This window comes from Eubalaena glacialis, chromosome 20, assembly GCF_028564815.1.
Source record: "Eubalaena glacialis isolate mEubGla1 chromosome 20, mEubGla1.1.hap2.+ XY, whole genome shotgun sequence".
Lineage (NCBI taxonomy): Eukaryota > Metazoa > Chordata > Mammalia > Artiodactyla > Balaenidae > Eubalaena > Eubalaena glacialis.
Window position 1 is genome coordinate 173,293 of NC_083735.1, and position 14,506 is coordinate 187,798.

Sequence of the window (14,506 nt, forward strand, 5' to 3'; positions counted from 1 at the left end):
AATTGCTGTGTTACATCGTGTTCATTTCAGGTGTACAACATAATGATTCGATATGTGTTCATAATGCAAACTGATCAGTTCATGTCCATCAGCAGACACAGTTCTGAAATTCTTTTTCTTGTGATGAGAACGTGTAAGATCTACTCTCTTACCAACTTTTAAATCTACAATGCAGTCTTATTAACCGTAGTCACCATGCTGTACATTTTATTCTCAGGACTTATTTATCTTCCAACTGGAAGTTTGTACCTTCTGACCCCTTCTACCCATTTCACCCCCCTCTCCACCCTCTGTAAATTCCTGTTCAGACAATAAGTTTTCATTCTAAGCCAGAACACCTCCACGTAGATGACACACTAACATCAACTGGGAAGCTTCAAAATATACGTGCCAATTCTCAGAGAGTTTAAACAGACACTCCCCAGACCAATTAAACAGAATCCGTGGAGGTTGGACCCCCACGTGGGTATTTTTAAAAGCTCCCCAGCGGGAAGCCAGAACTGAGCACCCCAGTGGAACGCTGGCTGCACAGTGGAATCATCTAGATGCTTTATATGGACGTTCACATCTCCTTTCTCAATGAAAAATTACTGCTGCCTGGTCCCTGGGGATTTGATATGCGGTTCCGGGTGTGGCCAGGGTGACAGACTTGCTCAAACTCCCCAGGTGGTCCTGACAGCTCTGGCCGCTTCCTGAAGGTGTTTGGGTTGACACATGCAGAGTCAGGTAAAAATCCAGTTGCAAGAGGGCCCCAGAATTCCAGGAGTGCGACGCCGTGGAAGCCAGGGGGCAGCCCGAGGGTCCCCGCCACTGACAGGAGTTGTAGAAAGGAAAGTAATGACAGTCCCTGATACACAGGGTTGCTGGACAATTCAAATTCAAGACGACACAGAAAGCATTTGCCGCAAACCTGCCAGGTATTAACGTTTAGTGAATGGCAGCCAGTACGTTCCACGAGGGGCATTGTTCATTCTCCCCTCTTGCTGAGGCCCCAGGACCCCCAGAGTCCTGTCGGGGTCTTAGGTGACCCTCAGCTGGCCACCTCAGCCCAGGCTGCTGGCCCTCCAGGTGTGCCATAATGCCAGCAACGGCATCTCTGAGCTTGCTGGTGACACGGTGGAAGACCCCAAGGTGACGATGGCCGTACGTGGGCAGAGCTCTGCTAAAGGGAGCATCTTCCTTCATCGTCAGGTGGAACTTGAATCTGGCTTTGCTGCTCCTCTATCGCTGGAGGGTCAGCGCCAGGCCTGGCCGGCAGGGCCACCTGGGTGGACATTTTGGCCTCGGTGAGCAGGTCAGCCCAGCCCATGAGCAAAGGGGTGACAGGGCTCTGGAAACCCCCTTTCCTCAGGCCCCCAAAGGGGATGCTCCCGCGGGCCCTGCCTGGGGCCTGCGGGCTGCAGGGGCAGCTTGATGAGGGGACAGGGGGCGGCTGAACCACGGAGCTGCTTCCCAGGGATGCTAATAAGGCCACGCTGGCTGCTCCCCCCAGCGCCGCATCTGTCTTCATTGAAGCATGCTCTCGGTAGTTTCATTGTGGCGTTTTCCATTAAAAAGTTTGATTAATTCCATAAATATTAAAATAAGACAGATAATTAGAATCCAGGTACTCACTGTTACACTAAAGCGGTAAAGTCTGCACTAAATTATTATTATTGTTAATAGCACCCGCACAGCACGGGTAATAAGTGCCGAGGAAGAAAGAAGGGCCCAGGATCGCCGTTATTAACATCGTTCCCCCCAGGACAGTCTGAAGCCCTGGCTCTGAGTGTCTCGGTGGCTGCAGGAGGGAGACGAGGGGCCTGGGTGAGGTGGTCTGTCCTCCAGCGACAGGGGGGGTCTCGTCTGCTCGACTCTGATGCTCACCTTTCTAACGGGCTCTGACTTCTGTCCCTGGGGACAATGTCTCCTGCCGTCTCCTGACGGATTTCCCCCGATGCTCCCGAGCTCACGGGATGCTGGCGGTGATGGGGGAAGAGGCGCGGGACCTGGTCCCCGGGGTGCTGGCTTGAATAATAAGTGTCTCTGAGCGTCTCTATAAATCCTGTGGACGAGTTTGAACTATGAGTCATTGAGGCAGAAGGGCGGGTACATCGGATCGATAAGCAGCAAAGCGAGGGGCTGCGCAGCGCTCTGAGGCCGAAGCCCCTCTTTCGCTGTGTTGGGTCCCTGTCGTAATGGTCTTGCTGGTCACTTGATGGTAGATTCCCATCGTGGCCGCCTTGGAGAATGAAAAAAAGCCCTCTTATTTTTAATCAGAGGAACAAGTCAACCATCCAGAACACTTTTTCTTTTTTCTTTTTTTTTAAGTAGTTGTTTAAAAAAAAAAAAGCCTTCTCAGCAGCTGAGGAAATGGCTTGGTCTTTCAATATCAGGCTTTGACATCTGGGCCTCAGGTGGGACTGTTTCCCTCGCTGCTGGACGGGGCATCTTAGGACACGCTCTGAGCGTGGTATTCAGTACTAAGCGGGTGTCACCACAGGTTACTAGGCCAAGCTTAACAGAGATTTGTGACCCTTTTAGATGGGTGGGTATCCTGAGGAGAGTGGCTGGGTGAGGAACAGGGGAAGAGAAGACCTGATGAAGGTCGTGGCTGGTGCAGGTGGAAGCGGGCAGCCAGGATAACCCGGATGTTTGTGGAAGGGGGATTAGACTTATTCCATGGGACCCCAGGAAGCCAAGTAAGGACCAGCGGTTAGAAGTTACAAGTATTTGGGGGGCCAATACAAGCCAGGTGTTCCTAACCACTGGAGCTGACCAGCACTGGACTAGGAGACCTCATGGGGCTGAGAGTTCCTTGTCACTGGGGGCATCCAAACAGGTGCCGCCCTGGCTGTGACGGGGAGAGGAAATCCTCTCATCTAAGGAGGTTTCTTGCAGAGTAAGTGTAGCTGGAGCCCACATCAGCTGGCGCCGTCCCCAGAGAGGGTCTCTTTGAAACTTCCAAGAGCACCTGTTTTGCGAGTCATCTCAGCTGCTCTTGGCTGGACCCTTAGGCGATGTGTTTCTGATTGGAGACACGGTGCAGGGCAGAGAGGAACGTTTGCGGCCATTCTGTGTGTTTTACTTTCTATTTCCTGGCAAACTAGGCAAGTAAGATGAGGAAACAGAAAACACTCAGAAATCTCACCTCTTTTTCTCTCTTCCCACCCCTCTTCTCTTCCCTCCTTCCTTTGTTTAATTTGCTTCTTATTTCAACGAACAAACTGTTTTAATAGAACAAATATCCAACCCAGGAAAGTGAGACTCTTTTAGACATGGGTTTAAATCTCTCCAACAAAGAATTGTCTAGATTAGTTAAGTATTCTGAAGGAGGAGGGTGGCGGAAATTTGGGAGTCTGAGCCGAGTGAAGGGATTTGTAAGGGAAAAAGTAAAGTTATCTTTCACGTCAGCGGTTAAGGATTTAAATGCCCGTAGCCTCGGAACCCAGATCTGGCACTTGGAGCACGACAGCCCAGGCCGGGCTGAGCCTGCAGTAGTGTCACTTCTTTGCCAACAAAGCTGAAGGACTCAGGTGGTTTGAGAGACGCAGGTGTGGCGCTAAAGTCACTGTCTGGGACTGAACCCTGAGCAATTTGCTCATTATTTTCCCCGAGACAGAAGCTCTGTGCTTCCTTGGTGGTTACCCAGCCTCAATATCTCCATCTGCAAATTGGAACTGGTAAGAGTACTTCCTTTATAGGGCTGTGGTGAGGATTAAATGTGATAAAGAACGTAAAGAGCTTAGTAGAGCATCCCTCCCAGCGTTAAATGCTGAGTAAATGTCGACTGTGATCTTTTCTCCAGGAAGGTAATTTTCGGAGTTCCGTTATCCGCCACTAGGGCGAGCGCTGGCGGGTTTCTGCCTCAGGGTCCTGGGGGTGCGTGCGTTGTGCCCCCGCAAGGGGAGTGATCGTGAGAAGCAGGAGGAGAAGGCGGGGGTGGTGCTGGGAGTCGAGGCAGATGGGATGCCCTGGGGATCCAGGACATCTTCAGAACAGCTGGCAGTGCCTGAGGGGCCAGTGTGCAGGCGTCTCGGGGAGCAGCCAGCTGCCCTGCGGGGGAAGCCTGGGCTCTGGAGACGAGGTTTCCCTGCCCTTTCTAAGCCTCTTCCGCCCCGTTCCCCACACCTGAATGACGAGGCTGCTCACAGAGGACATCTAAAGGCCACAGAAATTTGCACTGACCTCAATCTATACATGTTTCCTGTGAAATGTCTTTTTGTATGACTGTGTTTTGCGAGCTTTTGGCAGGAAGCACTCTGTTTTCTGGTAGATGATGCCAAATATTAGAACTGGGAGCTCTTGTAAACGCAGTGAACGCTCCAGGCATTTACCTCTCTCACCCCCAAACCAGTTTCCTGTTCTCAGCTCTGGGCGGCTGGCGCTGGGTCTCTGCCAGGGGCATCTCTCCTGACCCCTGTTGGTTCAGCCAGAAGGGCCCACTGGGAGCAGGAGAGGGGAGAGGAGGGAGACCTGACTTCCTCTTCCTTGTTTGTTTACTGTTTCTGTCATTGTTGTGCCAACAGTGGTACCTCGTCCTGTCCTGGTGGCAGCTGCTGGCTTCTGTCTCCACGCCCAGGACTGGCCTCATCATGCCTCTTTAGAGGTACCAGCCAGCAGTATCTGGGCATCACCCCAGCTCGGAGGTCTGTGTCCCAGCTCCGTGGGGCAAGGCCCTCCTCCAAGGTTCTAACTTTGGCGGTACCCAGCCCTTCCCATTCTTCCCCTTGCAGTGGGGGTAGTATCTGATTCCTATTATGATTTTCTTCTGTACGTCGATGTCCCACGCCCCTTTTTCCCCCTTTCAGCTCTCCATTACCTATGTGATCAATTTCCTATGTTAAATTCCCTCTGTTGAAATAACTGCTCAACCGGAGCTGCTGTGGCTTTTGACTCCTGTACATGGAAGTAGTTGACGCCAGGGCTACCTGTCTTATGGTCAGGAGGAGGCACTGGGTGTGTGGAGGGTTACAAAAGTGATGCGTGGATGGGAGGGAGGGGGTTCCGAGGCGGGTGAAGTGCCTGTAGACAAACTCTGTTAAGTTTTGTAATTTTGTCCAGAGGTAGAGCGTGACAGAGTGTGCAAATGCCCTAGTCAGGATGTCGGGACCAGTTTTAAAGAAGGTACAGGTCTATTTCCCGAAAGTGTTCATTATTTCTCACACGAAGCAAAAGATGAAAATAAGAAAAAGGAGAAGAAGAAGAAATGGAGGTGTATCCTTACAAACCCTTCTCTCTTTTCGTTCTTTCTTCTCAATATAGCAAAGTAAAATATTGGTAGACTTCCTAGCTCAGGATCACCTTTAGGAGAGAGGGAATTTTGAGAAAGGAAGAGAAAGAAAAAGTAATAAGGGATCATAGGCTCTGTGGAGGAGGAAAGGGCCAGGTGGATGCCAGGGAGGGGAGTGCGGACAGCGGGCGACACAGAGGCTCGGGATTCCTGAGAAACAGAAGGAGGACGATGGCCGGAGGTGGAGGAGATCTGGATGCTGGGGAGGAAGGATCTAAGAACAACTTGACTTTGAAATTTTGCTAGGGTGTTAGACTCTGCTTCTGCATCTAATGGATTTTATAAAAGTAGATTTTTTTTAAAAGGCCAAATGTAAAATAATTTCTACCACATATTTCCTGCGGTACCCCATCAGGAATTCCTCTACAGCTAAATGTCGCTGGGAAAGGCTGGGGGGTGCTGGCCGCCTTCAGCCATTCTGGGCTCGCCCTGGGTGCTAGACAAGCCACCTGCTTAAACGGATTTGCTGAGGACGAAAGGACTGGTCTTGGCTCTTGCACAGGTGGCCTTCCCGCAAATGACATTGCTTGCTTACTCTTCAGGGACATCCTGAAAGGGAAGCAAAGGAAGGAGAGTCAGTAGCTTTCAGTTTTAGTCCTGGGGGACCCTGTGCCTAAGAGCGGGAAGGTCAGGGCCTCGTGGGTCTAGAGATGGGAGGGATGCTGCTGGATCGGGTGCCCTTTGACAGAACCTGGAAATGCTCTGCGTGTCGTGGAAAAGCCATACTAATTGCGGTCATTTAGGCAAATTGATTACCACTTAGGCCTAAGTGCAACTACGCAGTCATGATTTTCTGCCTTTCATTATACATGAGTCAGATGAAGTGGACTGCAAGCTTGATTTGATGACAACAATAAATTCTCTTCTGTCTTGGGCTTTGTAAACTCAGCCTTCGGTTACGTGTTGCTCACGTGGCCTGTCCTGGACACCCCGGGGGGCCCCATGCAGAGGAGTGAGTGACAGACCCTGAGCTGTCCCTCCCCCTCCCCCTCTCTCCCCTATTTGCCTTGTGACAAGGCTTCTTGCTGGGCTCCTGTGATTTGGGGTCTCCCTGGCATCAGGCAATGCCAGACCCCTTTGCGGCACTGCTCTTCCTGGTCTGAGGACAGGGAACTTGGCAATCTCAAGAATCCTTCCTTTTCTTTCTAGAAGACCCCGAAGTTGCTTCTCTCCTGTGCAGGGGTCTGTGTGCTTGGCCCTCCCTCTGGGGAGGCTGACTTGTCACTTCCCAGTCAGAGGAAGATGGTGCCTCTGAACAAAGCATCCCGATGAGGACGGGGCCCCGGTGGAGGTGCGCGAGCGGATGACTCAGAACTGAGTTACTCCTCTTTTCGTTAAAATGTTCCGTTAACTGTGTCAGGGCCCAGGTCGGGCCCATGACGGCCCTTTATGAAAGGTACACAAATCGTGGCACAGTAGGCCCTGGAGGCCAGGAGACACACCAGGCCCTGGAGTCCTCAGTAGAACCTGCGAGGGTCAGAGCGCTTCAAAGACGCTCCCCTTGGACTCCCTCCCTGTGAGACGAGCCTTTGCAGCTGCCACGTAATGGAGGGTTCAAGCCTTTGAATCGCCGCGTCGCTGAAGAATCCCACGAAGGGTGACGGCCTCAGGCCGGGAAGAGGGAGGAAGGGTGTTCTGAGGCTCTACCTGAAGAGAAAGAAGCTGCCACTGGCTCAGAAAATCGGGTGTTCCCGGCAGACCCAGCCCATGAGGAGGCCGCCGCGAAGAGAGGCCACCAGGGGCCCAGGGCAGGAACGGGACCGCGTCCCCACAGATCAGGGAGGTGCTGTCCCCGGAGCGTGTCAGGAGCGGGAGGCCTACAGGGCCCCTGAGCAAGAGCTGTCCACGGTGTGTGTGTGTGTGTGTGTGTGCGTGTGTGTGTGTGCGTGTGTGTCTGTGTGTGTGCGTGTGTGTGCGCGTGTGTGCGTGTGTGTCTGTGTGTGTGTGTGCGTGTGTGTCTGTGTGTGTGTGCATGTATGTGTGCGTGTATGTGTGTGTGGGCGTGTGTGTCTGTGTGTGCGTGCGTGTGTGTGCGCGTGTGTGCGTGTGTGTGCGCGTGTATGTGTGTGCGCGTGCGTGCGTGTATGTGTGTGCGTGTGTGTCTGTGTGTGTGCGTGTGTGCGCGCGTGTGCGCGTGTGCGCGCGCGTGTATGTGCGTGTGTGTGTGCGTGTGTGCGCGTGCATGTGTGCACGTGTGTGCGTGTGTGTGCGTGTGTCGGTGTGTGTGTGCGTGTGTCGGTGTGTGTCTGTGTGTGTGTGTCGGTGTGCGTGTGTGTGTGTGTGCACGCGCGCGGGCGGTGGTTTTAATGCAGCAAGTCAGGGACCACTGTCCACTCTGTTGCTGCTTATCCTGGCTACCCAGACAACGGGCTCCGTTAATTATTGATGTCAGGTGTCTGAAGTGAGACCCTCCTCCCCCCAGAAAGGCTCCAGATAACGAGTGAAGCACCAGGCCTGTCAGCTCCGCGGGTTGCGGATTTTCCCCGTGCGGTCCAGGCCCAGACCCCGAGACAGACGGGGCCAGAGCCACCCCGTGGAGGGCGGGGGGCCCGGGCTCCGGGGCTCCTGGGGTTCTGAGAGGCTTCCCCGGGAAGAGCAGCTTCCAGGAGTCCCCTCAGAAGCCCGTGCGGCTGGATCCCTTATCCAAACCTCCTTTTGCACCTCACGGGCCAGGCCCCAGGCCCCAGGCTGGCGTGGCATCTGGGCTGAGCCCGGGGCCCGGGGCCCTCGGGCCACACAGCCTTTGTCCAGGCCCGGGTACAGCTTCCGCCTGCGAAGCTGTTTCCTCTTCCTCTGCAGGAGCTCAGCCTCTCACAGAGCTTCGGAGGCAACTCCACCCAGGGGCCCAGCACACGAACACCAAACCCCGGGTTTCCTTGTGGCTGTGAGGGTGGCTTTAGGCCTGTTTCCGGGACCCAGTCGGGCGCCCTTTCTCTTGGGCTCTTTGCAGGAAGGGGAGGGGGGCAGCTCTGGCCCCAGGTGTCCCCTGGAGTCGTGTGGCTTTGGCCTCGTGGGCTCTGTGATAGTGGACATTTCTTTTCTGGTCGATGCTCCGGTCGTCTGGATCTGAGAGTTTTCAGCGAAGTGGGTGTGACTGAAAGCAGAGTGAATTCTCTAATGTGAAGAAGAGTGTGCCCCCAAATTCACATCTCCCAGGGGCCTCAGAATGTGACCTTATTTGGAAAGAGGGTCTTTGCAGTTGTAATCGAGTTGAGATGAGGCCATACTGGATTGGGGTGGGCCCGCCTCCAGTGACTGGTGTCCTTTTAAACAGAGGAGAGGCTCAGGAACACAGGTTTGGGCCCAATTTAAAGATGGAGAAAACGGAGGTGCCGAGACACCAAGTGGTTTGCCTCACTTGGGTCAGGCAGAACTGCACGTGCATGTGTGATTGAGTGTGTGTGTGAGGGCGGTGGTGAGGGGTAATGAGTGTGTATGGGTGGTGGTGATGGGGTGTATGTGTGATGGTGGTGGTGATGGGGTGTGTGTGATGGTGGTGGTGATGGGGTGTGTGTGATGGTGGTGGTGATGGGGTGTGTGTGTGTGATGGTGGTGAGGGGTAATGAGTGTGTATGGGTGGTGGTGATGGGGTGTGTGTGTGATGGTGGTGATGGGGTGTGTGTGTGTGTGATGGTGGTGATGGGGTGTGTGTGTGATGGTGGTGATGGGGTGTGTGTGTGATGGTGGTGGTGATGGGGTGTGTGTGTGGTGGTGGTGATGGGGTGTGTGTGTGTGATGGTGGTGGTGATGGGGTGTGTGTGGTGGTGGTGATGGTGTGTGTGTGATGGTGGTGGTGATGGGGTGTGTGTGTGTGATGGTGGTGGTGATGGGGTGTGTGTGGTGGTGGTGATGGGGTGTGTGTGATGGTGGTGGTGATGGGGTGAGTGTATGATGGTGGTGGTGATGGGGTGTGTGTGTGATGGTGGTGATGGGGTGTGTGTGTGTGATGGTGGTGGTGATGGGGTGTGTGTGTGATGGTGGTGATGGGGTGTGTGTGTGAGGGCGGTGGTGAGGGGTAATGAGTGTGTATGGGTGGTGGTGATGGGGTGTGTGTGTGATGGTGGTGGTGATGGGGTGTGTGTGATGGTGGTGGTGATGGGGTGTGTGTGTGATGGTGGTGGTGATGGGGTGTGTGTGGTGGTGGTGATGGTGTGTGTGTGATGGTGGTGGTGATGGGGTGTGTGTGTGTGATGGTGGTGGTGATGGGGTGTGTGTGATGGTGGTGATGGGGTGTGTGTGTGATGGTGGTGGTGATGGGGTGTGTGTGTGTGATGGTGGTGGTGATGGGGTGTGTGTGATGATGGTGGTGATGGGGTGTGTGTGTGATGGTGGTGGTGATGGGGTGTGTGTGTGTGATGGTGGTGGTGATGGGGTGTGTGTGTGATGGTGGTGGTGATGGGGTGTGTGTGTGTGATGGTGGTGGTGATGGTGTGTGTGTGGTGGTGGTGATGGGGTGTGTGTGATGGTGGTGGTGATGGGGTGTGTGTGGTGGTGGTGATGGGGTGTGTGTGTGTGATGGTGGTGGTGATGGGGTGTGTGTGGTGGTGGTGATGGTGTGTGTGTGTGTGATGGTGGTGATGGGGTGTGTGTGTGTGATGGTGGTGATGGGGTGTGTGTGTGATGGTGGTGGTGATGGGGTGTGTGTGTGTGATGGTGGTGGTGATGGGGTGTGTGTGGTGGTGGTGATGGGGTGTGTGTGTGATGGTGGTGGTGATGGGGTGTGTGTGGTGGTGGTGATGGGGTGTGTGTGTGTGTGATGGTGGTGGTGATGGGGTGTGTGTGGTGGTGGTGATGGTGTGTGTGTGTGTGATGGTGGTGATGGGGTGTGTGTGTGTGATGGTGGTGATGGGGTGTGTGTGTGTGTTGGTGGTGATGGGGTGTGTGTGTGATGGTGGTGGTGATAGGGTGTGTGTGGTGGTGGTGATGGGGTGTGTGTGTGTGATGGTGGTGATGGGGTGTGTGTGTGATGGTGGTGGTGATGGGGTGTGTGTGATGGTGGTGGTGATGGCGTGAGTGTGTGTGTGTGGTGGTGAGGTATGGGCTGTGCCCGTCCGTGGCTGGGATCGGGTCCTTCACACACCCGGCCAGCGCTCCTGGCAGGCAGAGGCCGGAGGCGTGTCTGGTCAGGCTGAGGGCCGAGCCTGGGGCAGTGGCTCAGGGCAGGACACCCCGTGGGCTGGGCCCTGCCCGTGCTGCCCGCAGATCTCAGTCCTTAGTAAGAGCGCCACAGAGTGTCGCTCTGATCCCAGAGGCCGTGAGTGCTGGTGGTGGCCCTGCCATGCCTGAGGGGCCTACGAGGGAGAGGTGGGGACTCCAGGCCACACAGCTTGGGGACCCTCACTCTGCTCAGCTCCGTTGGCATTGACAGCTCCTTTCTGAGTCGGGCTGGGGAGCTTGCTGGGGACTCTCCTGCCCTTGCCCGGGCCAAGCCTGGCACCTGGATGCGTGAGGCCTGCGACAGACCGGGGGTTCCGTCAGGCTAAGACTGTCACGACTGTTGCTTTCTCTCCCAGTAAACTACAGCTGGGCAGAAGCTGCCAGAATCTTTTTTTTTTTTCTTGGCATCATGAGACGATTAGGCAACAGCGCAAGCACAGAGGGATCACTATGGCAGAGATGAAAATGCTGTCATCCTGTCACTCCTTGGGCTCTGGATTGCATGGCCTTGCAGAGAGCCATTATTTCGGGCATGTTAATTGCCAGGGGCTTGAGCACGGCCATGTCCTGACACCTAGGAACAGGTCAGACGAAGAGCTCCGGGGGAGGCACATCCTGTAGGTTCCGGGCGTCGCTGGCCTTTGAGGCCACCAGCAGAGAGGGAGCCGGTCGTGCACCCTCAGGCTTGGGCCCCAGCCCTGAGCCTGCTGCCTCTTCCCCTCCCTCAGCCGCTCCCTTCTGCAGCTGGGCCGCGTCCAGGACGCTGGCTGCGGGCAGTATTCTGAAGGCGTGTATTCCATACTATTCTATATTGGTCTGTATGTGATTACAAATATTCACACTCACTAATTGCCAGCATCTTAGGGTGAGCATTGAGAGCTTGGGTGGGAAGGGGCTTCATTCTCAGCTCTTTCCTGCAGGTAAAAGTGTGGGCCCTCAGCAAAGACCGCAGTTCCCGCCCCTCTGGGAGTTTACAGGGAGAACCCCCCTTCCCTTTGCAGGGGCCTCCTAACGCAGCCTCGGGCAGCGAGATGCTGAAAGGTGTCTGGGAAATAACATCACCACGGGCTCTTTTTTCTTTTGTCTGTCTGTCTCTGTCACACACACACACACACACACACACACACACACACACACACACATGCCCCTTGTGGGCAGGGGAGGCTGGGAAGGAGCGGCTCAGGAGCAGAAGGTTGGGCCCACTTTAAAGGTGGAAAAACTGAGGTGCAGACATAGCAGGTGGCCAGGCGAGGTGGGACTAACGGTATTTGTCCACTGCTCTGGGGCTTCGCCCAGCTCCGCCACCTCCCCAGGGCCTCGCTGAGTCTGATGAACTAGAGCGCTAATTGGCGAGGCCGCAGAAAGAGCCCCGAGTGGTGGCAGGGCTAGGCCTGTTTCCCTGTGATTTACAAGAGCGACGCGAGCCTGCCGCCGCCTCCTGACAAGAGGCAGAGGAATGGGCAGGGGCGCCTCCCCAAAGGCCTGAGCCCCGGCTCTGCTGCCTGTTCCCTCCCTGGGGGCAGTGGCGGTTTGGAGCTTGGGAGCAGGTGTATGAAACAGACCCTCCTCATCTGCATGGCTGCCAGTCTGCGGACGAGGTGAGAGCTTGTGTTTCAGGACTGGTTTCCGATGCAGCCACCAAATGCCTCCACGGGTGTCGGAGCAGGAAGGGGGTGCCAGACGGAGGCCCGGAGGGACGAAGCATCGCGGCTGGAGGCCGTGTCACTGCGGGCAGCATCAGGCAGACCCGAGGGGCCGGAGATCTGGTGTAGTATTCCTGCCTCCTTGCTCTGTGCGTGTGTGTGTGAGAGAGAGATCTCGCGCCCGACCTCTCTCTCCCCGTCACTCCAGTGGGGCGGGAGGGTAGCTTACCCTTACTGGTGAGCTGGGGAGGATGGCTGGGCGCTCGTGGGGGGAACTGGGCCTCACTGCCCCCCAGGCGAGGGCCACCCCAGGCCAGTACTCACAGCAAAGTGCGGGACGTCTCTCTACCTAATTTTGGTATCCGTTTTGCTTTTCACTTTTCTCTAAGGTGATGATTGGACTTTCACATGCCAACTTTGATCTTCTTCCTCATTTCCGTGAAAACTTGGGTGGGGAGAAGAGGGGTCTGCTATGTCTGCGGTCCCCAGAGGCCTCCAGGGACACCAGTGCAGGCTGCCATATAAAAGGCGCGTCCGTTGGCTCCTCTGGGTGACAGCATGGGCCAAGAAGGTTGAACCCTGGATTCTTTCCCCCGTGGCCACTGTGGGCCGGCAGACGGGGCAGATGGACGTCCCCACCGCCGGGAGGCCAGGTGGAGGGCAGGCGGGCCCTGCTTAGGCCTCAGCTGCCCCGGAGGGGCTTCAGGGGGTTCAGCACTCCCAGCTGCCGCTCTAGCACCTACAGTGAGAGCCTGGCTCCCTCGGAAATAAAAACGCCACTCTGAATTTAAATGATCTGTCCTTCTGGGAGGTTCTTCGGAGCGACAGGACTGTTCAGACATGAAAAGTAAAAGGGAAACAATGTGATAGTTCAGAAACCACTGTTTTTGGGGGGCTGCAAAACTCAAATAGCCCGCAGGCAATTCCTGGGAGGAAGGGCCTTATTTTGATCTGCGAAGCGAGAGGAACATTGTCTGACAAAGTTTCTGCTTGACAGGAAGGGAAATCTTACGGGAGCGATTTTTGCAAGGACCAGGCCTCAGTGAGGCGGTGCATGAAGCAGAAGTAATCGTTTTATGTGTGAAACTCCGTGCGCAGAGCAAAGATGGGAAAATAGAGGCTAATTGGAACTGGCCTGACCAGGGAGAGGGCTAGAGGGTTAGAGGGTGGTGGGAGCTGGTCCCGGCGCCACTGCTTTGGCATCGATCACGTCTTCACCAACGATGCCCATCACCAGGGGGCGCTAGAACCCTTCTGGAAAGTTCCTCGGAAGGAGCAATCTCCCGGAGGGTTGTCCGGGAAGAGCCCCGGGGCCCCAAGTCCTCCCTAACCGGATGCTTCCTTGGGATTTCAGGAGGAGGCAGTGTCCTGAAGGACCTGCCCAACTCTCCCACCAGATGTTGGGATGGCTTTTCATTCCTGCAGGACCAGAGCCCTGGAGATTGAAGGGAAGGCAAGAGGGCAGCCCGACACTGGGGGGCGAACGTAGGGCAGGATGCTCTTCCCTCTGCTACGGCCCACGTGCCGTGTCCCTCGAAGCCAGGCCAGTCCTGACCACTCCTCCCATTCTGCGTCATCTCTGCATCTGCTCTCTGCTCTGCAGGGGCACCTGTCAATGCTTGAGCCAGGAGCATAAACCCTAGGCCTGTTCTTTCTTTTCTTTTCTTTTCTTTTTTTTTTTTTTGGCTACAGGGTCCAACCTAGAAATCATGTCATAGCTGAAGTGAGGAGATTTTAAAATCTGCTTGTTTATAACCTTTTGTAAGTAAGTTGAGGACAAAGAACTCTAGTTTCCTGTGATGTCCTGGGTAATTACTTACTGTCCATCTGGTCTACCAGGGGAGTCTATGGGTTTCCTTCTAAGCCTTAGAAAGATACCTGGTTAGACACAACCTGCGTTGATTGCAACCTAGACAGCTTCTACCAGGTGGTAAAGGGTAAATCCAGTGAGTGAGGGGGGGCGGGGAGAGGAAAGAAGTAGAAGGAAGAGGAGGAGGGGGAGGGGAGGGGGAGGAGAGGAGAGAGGGGGAGGAGGAGGGGGGAGAGGAACGGGAGCTCTCTAGAAGAGCATCATGGGTGATGGGTCTAGAGCCAGGAGTCCTGTGGATAATTTTTCTAGAATTTTCTGTAGAACAGGTAGACTAGAATCTCCCTAGCATTCATTCTGGAGGAAAATTTGTGGTAGGGTAGTTTCTTCACCTCTATGGTCATTAATCAGTTCTGTGATAAGACCTGAGGTCCACGGGAGCCTTTCGTGTGCTTCTTCACACACTCCAGGGTTCCATTTTCAGCCTTTCAGTCACGTCAAAGAACTTGTCATTTTAACTCCTTGGGTATTTATGCTCCCCTCACAGACCACTGATAAAGTTAACATGTGAAAATTTTAAAGAATTCATTTTGACCCACTGGGCCACTTGTAAATCCTGTCAGTTCT